This window comes from Cuculus canorus, chromosome 7 (assembly GCF_017976375.1).
Source record: "Cuculus canorus isolate bCucCan1 chromosome 7, bCucCan1.pri, whole genome shotgun sequence".
NCBI lineage: Eukaryota > Metazoa > Chordata > Aves > Cuculiformes > Cuculidae > Cuculus > Cuculus canorus.
Window position 1 is genome coordinate 24,791,188 of NC_071407.1, and position 16,324 is coordinate 24,807,511.

The 16,324-nt window shown below is 42.3% G+C and overlaps 1 protein-coding gene across 6 annotated transcripts in view; it reads left to right on the plus strand.

The window, feature by feature from the left end:
• Positions 1-16,324, plus strand: part of ZMIZ1 (zinc finger MIZ-type containing 1) — a 362,798-nt gene that overhangs the window by 126,426 nt on the left and 220,048 nt on the right. The window lies entirely within an intron of this gene.

Sequence of the window (16,324 nt, forward strand, 5' to 3'; positions counted from 1 at the left end):
GTGGGTCATCTTCACTTCTACTCCTTGTCACATTTCCCTTGCATTGCATTGGGAAATAGCATTAAAGAAACTTCCAGGTATTTGTGGTTGTTTTGAATGCAGCTGGAATCAGGGCGGGGAGGAGTCAGTGCCCTGGTGACCTTCACCACTGAGGGTGCATGGATGATAACTGAACCCATTTCCAAAAGGAAAAAGTTAATGATCATCAGAACATGGATTATTTTTTTAATCTGCTCTACCAAGCTCATATAATCCTCCTCCCCCTCATCCGTGTGTTCAGTGCTGCACTTTGATGAGCTACAGACAGTTGACCTGAAGGCATTTCTTGATGAACATTTCTGTCTGCTCTCAGCCTTGAAAAACTCAACCTTTTCAAGAGCTATATGGGAGGAATATGTGTAAGACTAATATTTATAGGCTGAAAGAGAGGGGAGAGGAAAGACTAAAGTGTAAAACTTGCTTCCAGCAGAAATGCCATCCCTCTTTTCCCTCTGATCCTTAGAAGCGCTTCTGACATGGCTGCTAAAGCGAGTTAGTGGTGTGTGCTGCTGTTTGCTGTGCTTTTGTACTGCAGGACTGTGTTCTGATTTGTATGGTGATGCTTTCTTCTATTTTGTTTTAAGACAGAACACAAATTTCAACTGATAATCAACTATTATGCTGTGATTCATCTGTACTCCTACATTTTAAATGATAACTTCCAAGTACTTACATTTGATTGTTTGTAAAAAAGGAAGGTTGTTATTCAAGCTCACATTTTGAGTGCTTTGTTTCGTAGTGTATAGTAAAGCTGATGTGAATAAATCCTTTCGTTAATAGCTGTAACTGCCATCATATGGGAAGACCAGAAGGAGGAGAGGTTTTATCTGTGCCATCATTTTCACTGGGAAAAGATCTTGGCTATATTAAGAAATAGATTAGGACTGATTGTAAGACCAATAGGAGATTGAGACGACATTGCAAGTAGTTTTTAGTGGTCCTTTAAAGAGTACGCTGAATTTTATATCCCCTGAATATAGATGTAAGACTTTGGTCTTTGAATATAAAAAGAACTTGTGCAGGCATAGAAATGCAGCAAATGCTTAGGGGAAAAAAAACACAATCCACATCCAAACCCACCCTGTTTTAAAACTTGTGTTCCTGAAAATTTCCTGGAGATTTCCGTAGGCTTGGATCCTGGTTTAAAAAAAAACAAAAATCACTTTTCCGTTTAGTGAAGAAATTGGGGACAGAAGTTCCTTGCTGTGTCTTTGGGTCACGTGGCCTCACTGCTGTAGAGCTGGAATGTTTGCCATGGTATTTCCGGAGGCTTCATAAACACAGAAAGCACTAGGGGGGAGGAGGATTTATTTTTTAATTATGATATTCTCTATCACCTCCCCGCCCTTTTTTTTTTTTTTTTTTTTTTTGGCAGCCTCAATTCATTACCCTTTAGATGTGGGATTTTTTAGGAATTCAGAAGCTTTTATCTGATCACTCCAGTGAATTTTAAGAATTCATCTGGTTTTTTTAAAGAAAAAAGTTAAAAGATATTTAGCACTTTTTTAATTGCTAAATTTGCCTAGAATTCTTCTTTTACTTAACTGGCAACCTACATATTAAGCCTAACTCCGCTATTTAGACGGTCTTAATGGTTTACTTTTGGCATGTGTCACTGTGAGTGGCATTCAGTAATCTGTCTTGATAGCTGTCATCTTGCAAGCTCCAGCAATGCAAACAGAAGATGAGCACTCAAACAAGGTTATGGTGAAGAGCCATTTCCGAAGTCCTGCTGCGGCAGCCGAGAATCCCCAAGTCAAATCAGAAAAGCACAGAATTAGTTCTGGCTCCTGGGATGTGAGGGTTAAGATTATGCAAACCTCTCCTTGCTAACACCAGGGAAAGCACGTGCTCCTTTGGAGACTTTGCCCAGCGCAGACTCAGCTGTGAGTTTCTCTCTGCTGGTTGGTAGTGTCATGGGTCTGTTCTGTCTTCATGTCAGGGGGGCTGATGGAGACCCTGCAGCCCCTTTTACACCCCTGGCTGGCAGGAATGCGTACTCTCCATCTCTGACTCCGCAGTCCCTCTTACACCCCTGATTGGCAGAGATGCATCTCACGTTCTTCCTCCTCTGACCCTGCAGTCCCTCTTACCCCCTCTCTGGCAGGGAGGCATCTTCTCCTCCTCCCATCCCCTTCCAGTCATGCTGAGCTGTCTGTTGAACAAGAGCAGAGAACTGATCTGTTTTAAAAATAACCTGCCAAAAATGAGGAGGGAGGGAGGAGGATGAATGGACTATTTTTAGGTTAACCAGCTCCGTTGGCTACACAGTGCCTTAGAGCTGCCCTAATGCTACCGAGAGGGATGGGGAGAGGGCAATGCGAGGGGAGCTGGTAACAAACAGCCAGAGGTAGGAGCTGCTTGTTCCAGCTTTACCGCCCCAGCAATGTGGCTGTGTATTCACTGAGGCCGCTCAGGGCATGGGCAGTGGAAGGTTTATAACCATATCAAGATAGGCTTGTTGCTGATTCATGTTATTAATGACAAAAAGGCAGTATAGTTTGTCTTAGAGCTTTCCTTTGAAGTACAAAACAGTAAATTTCTCCCCCCCACCCCTCCTCCCAAAATCCAGCTCTTGGAAGGATGGAGCATCAGTAGACTGGGTCTTGAGCGAGGGCTTGGGTTTTGCACGTTGACAAGGCTTCCTCGCTCCTTCTTTCTTTCCCCTACCATACATTTTGAAGCCCATCTTTAAGTGCGACTGATTATTTAGTGCTACCATCCCGTGGAAATGTAGCATCGTGATGCTACATGTTTTGTTTCAATAAAATATGGAATTTCTGACTGCCACAGGTTCCATATTGTCCCACTCCTTCGGGTAGCCCCACACACCCGTGTGAACACAGCAACACCAATGTTGGATGACAGAAGACAGGAGAGAAGGAAGAAGAGAAAAATCATATATTGAACTGCTGGGAAGGTCTTAAGGTGGCAAAAATAAGGCAAAGATGCAGCAGGAAAAGAGGCTTGATGGTTTAGTAGGCACGGTGGTGTTGAGCTGATGATTGGACTGGATGATCTTAGGGGACTTTTCCAACCTTAGTGATTCTACGTAGGGGGAAAACATACTGTTTCAATGATCAGCTTAAATTAGAAATATTTGAGGATTTATATTTATCTGTTGCAAAAGTAAGACATGATTTATGGCAAACTGTTGTAAGTTGAGCGTTATCTGCATACATGTGTCTTTTTCCCTCCCCAAGTGGTCACGTAAACATCTGAAGCAATACCCCAGAAATCTTGTACAGTACAACTGAGAGAAATGTTGGTAACTTCTTACCCGAGTTCTCTTCAGTGCTGTGCTTTTTAGTGAAATGCTGTAGCACCTTAAATTTCAGGTGAAAAAGGGACAGAAATCCATCTCTTCAGCTAGCAGAAATAGCACACGAGAGTTTCCTTTTTTTGGGGGCTGTTGCAGTTTTTTATTGTGTTCCTTAGTACGTCTCAGTGGTTTGTACCTTCTATGCCTTTATAAGCATGTGCAAAGTCTTCTTACAGTAAATTTTGCAATGATAATATGTATGTTTTAATAATACTTTTCATGCCACTTGGCTTTGCCCCTTGCCATCTAGGACTTCCCAAACTAAGGAAACTTTGTTTAGGCAGGCCAACAGGAATCATGGTTAAAACTTGTTCTCAAATGTTCTGTGTTCCTAATTGCTTTTGACAGCAGTTGGGAAAGATGTCACTTCAGCACAGTGAAAAGCAACCAAAATAAATTATGTTTTTAATGAAGGATTCTCTATCTGGATGAATTGATACTGGCAGGACAGTATCGGTTAAAAATAGAACTTGCTGCAGACACATTGCAGTTGCTTCTGGTTTTATTTTGTCTAAACAAAAAGTAGTGTATACACACTGAGTGTAGATAGGCCTTTTAGTCTGAGGGACTTCCTTTGCAGATGGCTTCTGCTTATTTTTAATTATTATGTTATTTATTTTTTAAAAAGTAAGTATTGCTTTGAAGGGATACCAGTTAGGATCAGTATACAAGTATCCTTGCTCTCATGAGACCTCACCTGGAGCCCTGCATTCAGTTATGGAGTCCTCAGCAGAGGAAGGACTGAGATCTCTTGGGGCCAGTCCAGAGGAGGCCATAGAGATGATCCAACGGCTGGAGCACCTCCTGTCCAAGGACATGCTGGAGGAGTTGGGCTTGTTCAGCCTGGAGAAGCGAAGGCTCTGGGGAGACCTTAGAGCAGCTTCCAGTACTGAAAGAGGCTACAGGAAATCTGGAGAGGGGCTCTTCATCAGGGAGGGCAGGGATAGGGTGAGAGGGAATGGTTTTAAGTTGAAAGAAGGGAGATTTAGATGAGCTGTTAGGAAGAAATGTTTTCCTATGCTGGTGATGAGGCACTGGCGCAGGTTGCTGAGAGAAGTGGTGGCTGCCCCATCCCTGAAGGCTTTCAAAACCGGGTTGGATGGGGCTTTGAGCAACATGGTCTGGTGGAATTCTGATTCTGTGATCCTGTTTGTCAAGTACTTGCATGGGAGATTGCTCTATCCTAAACCTACTTTATTGTGATAAGCGCAAGTTTCGTGGTATGCACCATTCTGTGATTCCCACAGCCTTAGAAGGGTCGCTGACCTGTGTCTGTGCGAAGAACTCTCTCCTAAAGAAATAATACCCTGATTGAATATTTATTTTTGTTCAGTGCAAAAGTATTTGTAGCTAACTGGCAAATATTTTACTTCTGTACCCTCCCTTTTGCCCTTATCTTGTTTGTCTCCCCACTGTTTTCTTCCAGCTATTAGAAGAATGTTCTTCTAGAGCGTGTTAGGTCAGCTGCTTTATGAGCCAAGGATTTGAATCTTTTCACTGAAAACATACATAAGGAAAGGGACTTAATGGTAATTTGAGTTGTGCAGCTTATGCATAGGTGTATTGTATATATTAGACATACATTAGGTGTTAGATATATGTGTTTAAGTTGAGATCATGTTTCAGAAAGGAGACTGTTATTGGTTGGTGATTATATATTATATATGTATTTTTAAATCCAGTCCCTGGAGGTGTTCAAGGCCAGGTTGGATGGGGCCTTGGGCAGCCTGATTTAGTGGGATGTCCCTGCCCATGGCAGGGGGGCTGGAACTAGCTGGTCTTTGAGGTCCCTTCCAACCCTAACGATTCTATAATTCTAAATAAGTTGAAATTAATCTGCAATAGTAGTGTTGCAGATTTTAAAGTATGTTTCATACTGACCAGTATTTAACTACATTTCTCTCTTACTGAAGTTAGAAAATTTAAAGTACAACTATTTTATCATGCATTTTATTAGGCCTTGATGTTTCTGGTAGCACAGCTTTCTTTTCCAGTTCTTCAAGTGGGGAAAGAGAAAAAGGAATTTATTTCCTTCCCAAGACAAAAGAACAATGCAAGCGTAATCTCAGCTCTCATTTCTTTTGTTTCTGCCTAAGTCCATTTCTTAACCTGGTATGATTAATCCAGTTTGATTTGTTCATAGTTTCAGAAGTTTATGAAAGGACAGGGAAAGGGAAGAAAAAAAAAATCCGTTGAAGCACCTCAATGATTCAAGTGCTGCTTGGAATCACAAAGATATGGATGACCGAGACCTGTGTTATCGGAGTGCTGGGAGTGCTGGGTGCAGTACAGCCCTAACTGATGCTTAGGGCCAACTATTTAAACTCCTCGTGCTCTACTGGGAGTGTGGAGTCTGCACCACAGATCAAACTACAGCTTTTCAAAGGAAAGATTTGGAGCAAACCAATGATGGGAAACCACAATATACTCAAATAAATCAAAAATCTCATGGGTGACAATAGACGTAATAGGGCTGTAGAATGGGAAGATGTGAAGGAGCGCATGTCTGGGGCACTGCATGGGGTCCCTTCTCCTGCTTGCTTATATCTGTCCCATACAGCAGAAAGCTCAAACAACTGAAAATTAAAAGTACTGCTTTACAAGGGAGAAGAAGAAAACAAGTATGAACACCACCTTTCCAAGATGCTGTGTTTGCTACAGCAACAGTCTAAACAAAATAATTACCTGTGGAATAAGAAGGTGTTTCGTTTTGTTGCCTTTGAAAGGGGCTCTTCTTTAATAGAATTCCCTCTTGCTCGTGTGCTCTTTTACTGGATGGACAGAAGCTCGCTAACTTCTGTGGGCTGGTTTCTGTTTAGTGTAGTTCAGCAATGACCGTTTCATTACTTTCCTTTAAAATGTAAACATTCCTGGTCTCTTCAGGTGCACTTCTTTAAACATGTTTTCTCCCCTTTGGTTTTCATTGTTACCCTTTGATTTTTGTTTCATTTTGCCCTGAATACGTAAGTTTCTCTCACAAACTGTTGCAAACCACCAGATTATCATTGTTCCTTTTATATAAACTCTGGCATTAGAGGAACACTGTTTTTTCAGGTTCCCATTTGGTAACAGGTTTCCTTCTCTGACCCCGTTCCTCTTTTGGACTGTTCAAATGTCCACCAAATCGAGTGCATCCTTCATTAGTTGGTGGGATGGATTCCTTCTCAGGCAGCGAGGCCATTTAACATCTGCTATATGGTAACGTAAAGGAGCAGGGGGAACAGTTTTAAGCTGAAAGAAGGGAGATTTAGATAAGGTATTAGAAAAAAATGTTTTCTTTAAATAAGGATGGTGAGGCCCTGGCACAGGTTGCCCATAGGAGTCATAGCTGCCCCATCCCTGGAGGTGTTCAAGGCCAGGTTGGATGAGGCTTTCAACACCCTGATCCAGCCGGAGGTGTCCCTGCCCATGGCAGGGGGGTGGAAGTGGATGATCTTTAGGGTCCCTTCCAATCCAAACCATTCTGTGATTCTATGATTGTGGGGTTTTTTTAGTCGTTATTGTCCTGCACCTGATACAAGCCAAGAAGCTAGAGTTAGAGTGCTCTTTACCGGTTTGTGGTCTCACAGTACTTCACTCTTTGCTTCCATCACACCTTTGGTAGTATTTCTGGTGCTCATTTCCCACCTGAAGCCTAATATCTGCCTGGTGTCTTTTTTCCTCATACTGGAGACCCTCATTTTCTCACCTGGAGAGACCCTCATTCCCACCATCAGCTCACAGCCCTTGGGTCCTGTTGGTTTGCACTCGGAATGTTTTGGGAGCTTTCGTAAAGGGAAATGAGTAGTCATAGAATCCTTAAGTTTAGAAAAGACCTCTAAGCTCATGCAGTCCAACCATCAGCCCAACACGACTGTGCCTACTAAACCATGTCCTGAAGTGCCACGTCTACATGTTTTTTGAACACTTCTAGGGACGGAGACTCCAATAGAGGGGTTCACCCTGAGACAACATGTACCTACAATGTCTCTCGTTGGCAGACATGAGCTCTATCTGTTCATCTTCAGCCGGCCACACTCTATGTGGAGCCAAACCAGAAGCCCCATATCCATCGTTAGCATTGTGTTGAGCTTGAGCTAATAAGCTTGGTCTCTTGGCAGGATGTGTTAGATCAGGCTTACTGCTGTGCTAATTGTGCTTACACAGCTTCCAGTTTGGAGCTGGCTCATTTACAGCTGGCTTGGATGGTGTCCAGGAAGGCTCGCCTCTGCCTGCAGTGTGCCATGTAGACGTACACACATCCAGCACTTGAACGTGTCTGTCAATAGCAGGAAATTATATTTGGAGGGAGGGAAAAATCTTTGGCCTGGCTGCAAGCGTAAACAAGGACAATATTAATGAATGAGGAAGTCGGTAACAGTTTTAATAAGGAGAAGGATTGATTATTCTGAATGAAGACTCACTACCATAAGTTGTTTTCAGCCCCAATATTTGGCCCCATCTTGTTTCTCATTTACCAAAAATGGTTTGGGGTTGGGTGTTTTGTGTTGGTTTTCTTACAGTTTGTCTTGGGAATGTTTCCCAGATTTAAGAAACTTAATTGTAAAAGTGAGCGGCCTGGTATTTTAAACTGGGAAATGGAAACTAATCTAAACACGAAGTAAAAAATGAGCAAAATTTCAGAGAAAAAAATTTGCCTTTACCATGAGTCCAGCCTCTGGTTTTGTCTTCCCTTTCTTCATATGTTAGCAAGTTATTTTGTACATTGGTTATATTACAGCATCAGGGATCTTCCTGACTTAATGTGGAAGTCCTGCAGTTACCTAAAGGTACAAAATACTGCTCGTAGCAGGAATTATATAGGGAAAAGAAACCAGAGCTGTAAAAAGCTGACGTTTGTTTATTTAGGATTGGAAAAATAGAGCTTGGAACAACTTGAAAGCCACATCCTCAGACTGGTTTCTTCCAACAGTTGTTATTTACTTGAGCAAGAATTTGTCCCCTAAAATATGAAGAAATTTTCTGTCTGTAGAGGAATGTGGTGGTGGACAGGAACTTATGAGTGTGTACATGTATAAATATAGAGAAAGTGGGACTCATCTTTTCTTTTATTGTGAAATAATAAAATGATTCATCAGACACATTGCTATGAGCTCTCTTAATATTTGAGCCCATTATTTTCTTGGTCCCAACCATCCATGCATTGCAGCGTTAATTTCCTTGACAGTTTAGAAGCCACTTCTTTGTTTGAGCAAGCCTCAAAGAGACAGCACCAACCTCTTAGTTCTAAACCCGCTGTTATTAGAACAACCAGGGGAATGTATCTCTGCAAAGACAGACCTGAATAATGATTTAGCTCCCAGAATTAATTTGAAATCTCAGCAGCACTAAGTAATATTTTAGTGGCACTATAATCCCTTACGTTACACACTAAGTCTGCAGCCAGCGCTGCCAGTGGAAGAACCCTGCAGTATTTAAATGACACTGTAGCACTGTGGTATTATATGCAGGTCATTAGGGGGCATTTTATGGGATTGAAGTGATCTGGCAGAATGTCAGAGATGAATCGTGTAATTTCTTTTTCTTTGCTTCTCCAAATATGTAGATTAGGGGTTTAAAAAGAAACCCAAATACACCTAACACGCTCACGTTCCTTCTCTGTGTCAGCCCATTGTATCTCCTGTGTGCTGCTTGCACTGTCAACAAACACTGGGAATGTAAGCAAAGGAAAGGGGAGTAATGGATAGAGATGGCTTACATGGCTGGTGATGCCAGTGAAGACAACAGCGTACTAAGGACTGTGGTTTGTTTTATTTTCTGTGAATCAGAGCAATCGATAGGTAAGCATAAATCCAAGTATTTGGCTTTTGTGGCATATGTCAGCGAATACCCAGAATGATGGAAAACACTGAGCCCAAAGATGAGTGTTTTCCAGAGCAGATCCTGAGTAGTAGCCTTCTGAAGAGGCAGGGGCATGCTTGCAGTCGAATGTACAAAGGGAGATGAGCACCTCTCTCCCCTTTGCAGCTTAGAAGCTCTTTTTAAATTCATGTGCGTGGCCCGTCATAACGATTTTGATACCTCTTTTCAAATGTACTCATCATTCAGACAGCTCTGGTTGAATTTAGAGAGAGATATTAGGCTGTGAAAAGCATGTGCTCTCAGCAGCTTATTGCTGCCTCTGGCAGAAGTTACTGCCATTCAGATCTGCTAGCTAGATAGTTCACATGATTAGTCCGTGCACCATTAGAGACAAACTGAGCTGGGTTAGTTTAAACATGTAAATAGTAGCTTTGGATCATTCTTTCCGCAAGAAACAGATAATCATCACAGAAGTAGTCTAGCTGGCTGATAGGCAGTGAATTTCACCACATGAGTCTTCCCTTGTCTTTCCTTTACTGAGTTTTAACTACAGCTTTTGGGATGATGTGAGCACTTGGAAATAATAATCATAATCTTCATCATCACTTTCATTATCATCATCATGAATGGGTTGCCCAGGGAAGTCCTGGATGCCCCATCTCTAGAAGTGTTCAAGGCCAGGTTGGATGGGGCTTTGAGCAACCTGATCCAGTGGGAGGTGTCCCTGCCCATGGCAGCAGGGTTGAAACTGGATGGGCTTTAAGGTCCCTTCCAACCCAGCCCGTTCTATGGTCATCATCAAGGATCAGTTAAGGCAAGTGAAGCTGAAGTGATGTCTGTAGTCCAGTGGTGAGCATGGTGATGGTGACATGCAGGTTGGTCAGGGGTTCTTAAACTTTTCCACCAGCAGAGCAGCCGTTGTATGAATAGGATACGTGGCTGTGCCCTTTCTGTGCTTCTCAAAGCAGTTGAGGGGGGGAACTCCAACAACAGTTTATTTATTTGAAGCGTTTATTTTCCTCTAACATAGAACGTGGGCCAAGCTCCATACTGTACGGTAACCTCTGTTCTTGCTGCATTCCATGCAATGGTAAATTCTTAGGAGAGTCTTAGGGGTAAGACACAAGTGCTTGAAAGGAGTGCTGATGGTACTGGAAATTATTTTTACAGGGGTTCTTTCAAAAATAACCTTAACTTCTTGTTGGGGAATAGTATAAGACTCGTTAGGAGAGAAGCATGTGCTGTGCAAATGGGACAATTGCCTTCCTTGGCAGACCTGCTGCTGTCAGAGGTTAAACACAGTTATGGACAACAGGTCCATGAAGAGGCACCAATGGGAGCCTGTATTCCAACTAACATCTGACTGTGGATGCTTGGAAGTAAAAGCAAGAGACTACAGGTAATGGCTGGGCTTACATACCCTGCCTAAATAGAATCTTCTGCTGACATCCTTGGAGATGGGATACTGAGCTAGATGGATGGATTAACGTGGTATGGCATGTCTTCTGTTCCCGCTGCGTTCAGGTATATAACAACACTTAGAATTATAGAATGGTTTGATGTTATAATATACACTGTATTTTAAGTCACATCAGGAATGGCAGAGGCATAGGGTGTTCTCAGTTTTCTGCTTTTCTTACATGAGAAAAGACTAAACTTTGATGTGAATATTTTTGTGGGTTTATGTAGCCTGCTTTCAGAGAGGATAAAACTTCAGTTAAGATTTTGAGGACTGTGTTCTCCCGATCTCAATGTTTTTTGCTTGCCACTAGCTTTTGTTTTACAATGTACAGCAGGAAGCCAGTTCTGCCCCACCACTGCTGATCAGTGTTCAGTGTTATTTCAAGTTAAAGGCAGTGGGCTTTGCTGAAAAATGTCTGTAGACAAAGGACTGTCTGGAGTGGGTCTGTACTGATCTGTGCAGTTAGAAATTACTAATATGAGCTGTCAGGTTTGAATAAAAATAGAAAATGTAAAATATTGACCACATATGCAACTGCAAGAAATGTACATCTATGTACTAACTCTCTAGAAACTTGTAGATGTAAACAGATTTAAATTGCATTTTTCCTTCTCATGTGGCACAACAAGTAATAGTTTTGCTCTTGAGGAAGTATGTATGAACCCGTAAGGCTGTGAGCATGTGGAGAGAGCTTTATTCCAGCTATAATATTAAACAAAGTAACATTAGAAATCTTCTGGGGCTCCTTCTCCTAACTAAGGGACATGTGCTTGTGTCATGGCACAGCTGTGAGCAATACCATGGAGTTCAGAATGGAGAGATCTTTGTTGTTTATCAAATAGATACCCTATACCAGGTATTTACTCTGTACACATTGGAACAGGAACCTGGCACTTAATGTCACTGTGCCATTTGTACAGCCTTGTCAATGTATTTGCTGAGGCTGCAACACAGTTTTGCACTAAGGTTTAGATAATTCAGCATCTGCCTTTCTCAACTGAAATAATCATGCTGCTGTCACTGGTGGGACACAGCTAAAATGTGTTTTCCTCCCAGCTCGTTGATGGTAAAATCTGGAGTATAGGCTTCGCTGTCCTTGGCCATTCTATTGTGACTTTTTGGATGCACGCAGTCACTGCAAGAAAGACATTGAGGTGCTGGAATATGTCCTGGGAGGGACAACGAAGCTGGTGAAGGGGCTGGAGAACAAGCCTTATGAGAGGCAGCTGAGAGAACTGGCATTGTTTAGCCTGGATAAAAGGAGGCTAAGGGGAGACCTTATCGCTGTCTACAACTGCCTGATGGGAGGTTGTAGAGTGGGGGGTGTTGGTCTTGTCTCCTAACTGACAGGCAACAGGACAGGAGAAAACTGTTTCAAGTTGCACCGAGGAGCTTTAGATTAGACATCAGGAAAAATTTTGTCACCGAAAGGGTTCTCAGGCACTGGACCCGACTGCCCAAGGAGGTGATGGAGTCACTGTCCTTGGAGGGATTTAAAAGATGGGTAGATGAGATGTTCAGGGATATGGTTTAGTAGTGGGCAAGAATGGTTGGACTTGATGATCTCAAAGGTCTTTTCCAACCAAAAGATTCTATGATTCTGTTAACCATTGCATACAGGAATTTGTCAAACCAACTTGCACCTCCATCTTTTTAGTAAGGACTGGTCAGGGAGGTATGGGGATCGTAGGAAAATCCACATTATCTTATGAGATGATGTCTATGTAATAAGCTTTGAATAATTACACAATAAACTAATTATCCAGCAAATTATTATGTTCCTCGGTAGGGAACCTCGATAATAGGCCTGGCATAAATAGAACTTTTCTTTTAATAGCCATTGTCAGAGGGCTTTAAGTATTAGCAATGTTTATCTGAAGTTGAACTGATACCAAGTTCGTTTTCCTGTTCTTTATAGAATGAAATTTCATTGCTTGGAATAAGCATTAATGATGAATTTAAGGTATTTTAGAAATAAGATCTGCTGTGGAATTTAATTTCCATGTTTATTCCCTTCCTCCACAATGTGGTGCAGGATTGGAGATACTAGTCCTCATTAGTATAAATTCTGCCTTATTAAAGATTCTGAGTAACCAGAAACTGCTCTGGTTCTTAACCTGGTGATGTTACAGGTTTGTTTATGGGAACAGAGAATCTACCAAATTTGCTCGTTTTGTTGCATAAAGGTAGCTGGATTTCCACAAACAGTTTAGTGGGTTGGATTTAGTTTTGATATTGGTCAGGACTGTACCTGTAACAACATCCAGGATTTTTGGGGGTGTTTTGCCTTTGTCTTCTGTAGCTGGTCAATTTATTTCTTTGGCTATTAAAACATGAAAAACCAATTTACTACTTGTAACATGCACGTACTATGCAAGCAACCAGAATTGTAATACTTATGGATGTGATGTTCTCTGGTGGAGATGATGTACTTCACAGTACATCTGCTTTCTGACTTTTGTAAGGTTGCAGTTGATTTTTGGTGTTGGCAACATGCGTGCCTGCACACTAACACATAAAGCACATCATCAGCCTGAAGCTTCAGGCTAAAAGTGTGAGCCCACGTGTCGTCTTTCTAATGCCCGTTGCATGAAATGCGAATTAATTGCTCAAGTGTAGGCACTGTGTGTATGTTTATGAAACGTGAAGTGCAGGACAGTCAGTGATTACACGTCTTATGAAAATGTGCATGTGGTAAGGCCACGCTAGAGTCAACCCAAACTTCTCATGTTCTTGGACTCTAGACTTCTTCCTTACAAGTGGAGCAAATGACAGAATACCTTAAATGGCTCTGTAAGTGTTTATGTTTTGTAGTTGTAAAACCACTTACACTGAGCTAAGGTACTGCAAAGGAGGAACATCTGCCAAATCAATTTTCATGAAGCGGTTCTCCTTCAGTTTTTGCACTGTGAAATGGTTTCTTCCCGTCCAAGAAGGGAAGAAACATACGGGTATAACAAGCTGTTAAATCATAGATCAGAGGCTGGTTTGGATTGGAAGGGACCTTAAAGATGATCCGGTTCCAACCACCCTGCCATGGATAGGGTCACCTTCCACTAGATCAAGTGGCTCAAAGTGTCATCCAGCCTGGCCCTGAACACGAATGAATCATGGGTAAATAAACATAAGGGACAAAGAGAGTACGAAGAGAGCAAAAAGCACTTACACACAAAGAACAGTGGATAGTGCCTACTATCATGGTCCCACACTCATACAAGAAACAAAGGTGTCCTTCTTATTGGAGATACTGAAAGAAAGGCGAGTTCAAAAATAGCGTTGGGTCAGAAAGGAGGGACCAGAAGGATGTAGTACAGTCGTCAAGATGAGTTACTTCAGGTAGTGTTTGAATGTCTGACTGGTCACTGAGAGAACTTCTGCTTAGGGAGAGGCGTGCCTTCACTTACGTTTTTAATACAGAGACGCATGAAATCAATACCTGCAACAGGCTGCTCCAGATGTAGGTTGTCATTATAATCTATTTACTGGCCTCTATTGATCTTCTTTTTCTGTGTGTGTGATGCTGGGACTTCTGAGGCCGCATGTCTTGGTGGTCTTGCGACAATAAGCCAAGCCATCATATAAATCTTTCCTATTGAATTGTGGATGGGAAAAACCTGTCCTGTTTCTTAACTGGTCAAGACTTTTGGAGAACAGTGAAGGATCTTGTGTGTTTTAACCCCTGTGGTTGTCCTCAACTGTGTCCTCACTTACAAAGCTGTAAATTGGCGTGAATGCTGAACATATGCTCTGATCTGCATCATCTCTGCATCACCTTGAAGTCGTGACTGAACTATGGTTTTTTTTGTGATGCATGTTGGATACAGGTGATGTCAAATCAAACTGCACAGAAAACTGAAATCAAAACAAGTTGTTTAATAGAAAAAGTTTGAACTAAAACTTGTGGTTCGGAAATATGGCTGTATCAGTATTACTGCAGATTTTCACTCTAAACTGTACTGGTTTCCTTGTCCTGAGAATAAAGGGTGAGTTAAGAGCCTGGGTAACTTGTAAGAAATGCAGATGCTAGAGGTAAATGTCACTGTGACAGCTCTTGGGACTAGATGTTAGTAAGGTTGTTTTTCGAGAGAAAGAACGTGACCAGCTAGGAAACATCTATTTCCAGCTGTGCCTTAGTATTATACTGTTCAACTCTGATCTGCAAAGCCCCCTAGTAGGAATAAAAGAGTAATTTGATTTCTGTGCTATTATTTTTGGCTCCCTCAGCCCTGCCTGCCAGGAAGAGTGCTAGTGCAGTGGCACTGAGACTACTTGGAGGCCAGTAGCTAGCAGTGAACCACAGGGTTCAATACTGGCTCGAGTACTGCTCAGTATCTCCATTAGAGATCTCGGTGAGGGAGCAGAGTGTACCCTCAGCAAGCCTACGGATGGCACAAAACAGGGAGGAACAGCTGATAACTCCAGAGGGTGGTGCTGCCATCCAGAGGGACCTGGAGAAGCTGGATAAACAGGCTGGCAGGGACCTGATGAATTTCAACAAAGGGAAAAGTGAAGTCTTTCACCCAGGGAGAGGAACAGCCCCAGGCATCAGTAGATGCTGCGGCCCACCCAGATGGAAAGAAGCTTTGCAGAAAAGGACCTGTTAGTCCTGGTGGGCACCAAGTTGAGCATCAGCCAGCAATGTGCCCTTGCTGCAAAGTAGGCTAAGGGTGTCCTGGGCTGCATTGGGCAGAATGTTGTCAGCAGATCATGGGAAGTGATCTTTCCTCTCTATGTTTTCCTCACTAGTGCTGAGCATTAGGAGTGTTGTGTCCGACCCTGTGCTTCTCAGTACAAGAGAGATGGGGATGTAATGGAGAGAGTCCAGCAAAGGGCCACGAAGATGATTGGGGGACTAGAGCATCGCACTATGAGGAAAAGCTGAGAGAATCTGTTCAGCCTGGAGAAGAAAAGGCTCAGTGGGACCTCATAGGTGTTTATAAATATCTGAATGGAGGATGCAAAGAAGACAGAGCCAGGCTCTGTTCAGTGATTCCCAGTGACCAGACAAGAAGCAATGGGCACAAACCTCAACCATTTTGTGATTTGGAACTCTGGCCGTGTTTTCAGTGAGGTGGTTTCTTACCCACCAGAGCCAGACTGAAGTGAACAATTGATTTTTGTGTTAGTTAGGTACTGTTCTTTGTGAACTTGGATGTGGTGATTTCAAAGATAACCGCAGAATGAAATCAGAGGGAAATTGCATCATGAGGCCAGGACCTTTGCTGCAGATAAGGGAGCCTTGTAGGTAGTGTGTCCTGAAGAGTAGGGATTGGGTGGCAGGTTGTGAAGCATTTGTAGCAGCAGAAGTGGTTAATGTCACTCAGAGTTCTTTCTGATACACCTTAAAAATAAATGTGGGGGTGGGCTTAACCTTGTGTGTGCAATTTTGAGTAGATACTCTCTGGATTTAGAAACAAGGTGGGGTCTGATATGCCAAGGAGGAATGGGTTTAATTTTTAGAACTCTTTTTAACAGGTTGAGTCCCTGGTAATCTTAGCAACAGATACCTGCAGTTAGGTTTTGAGGAAGCCAGTGTCTTCTGCAGGCATCTCAATGTTTTAACTCTAGTTTTCAAAAGCAAACAAACAAAAATTGTGAGTGAGTCTTAATGCTATTGAATGAGATACAAGAGCCTAAACCTTCCTGCTCAATAAACTGATAATGTTCTTCAGGAAATTGATGGTATATCAAAAGCTGTT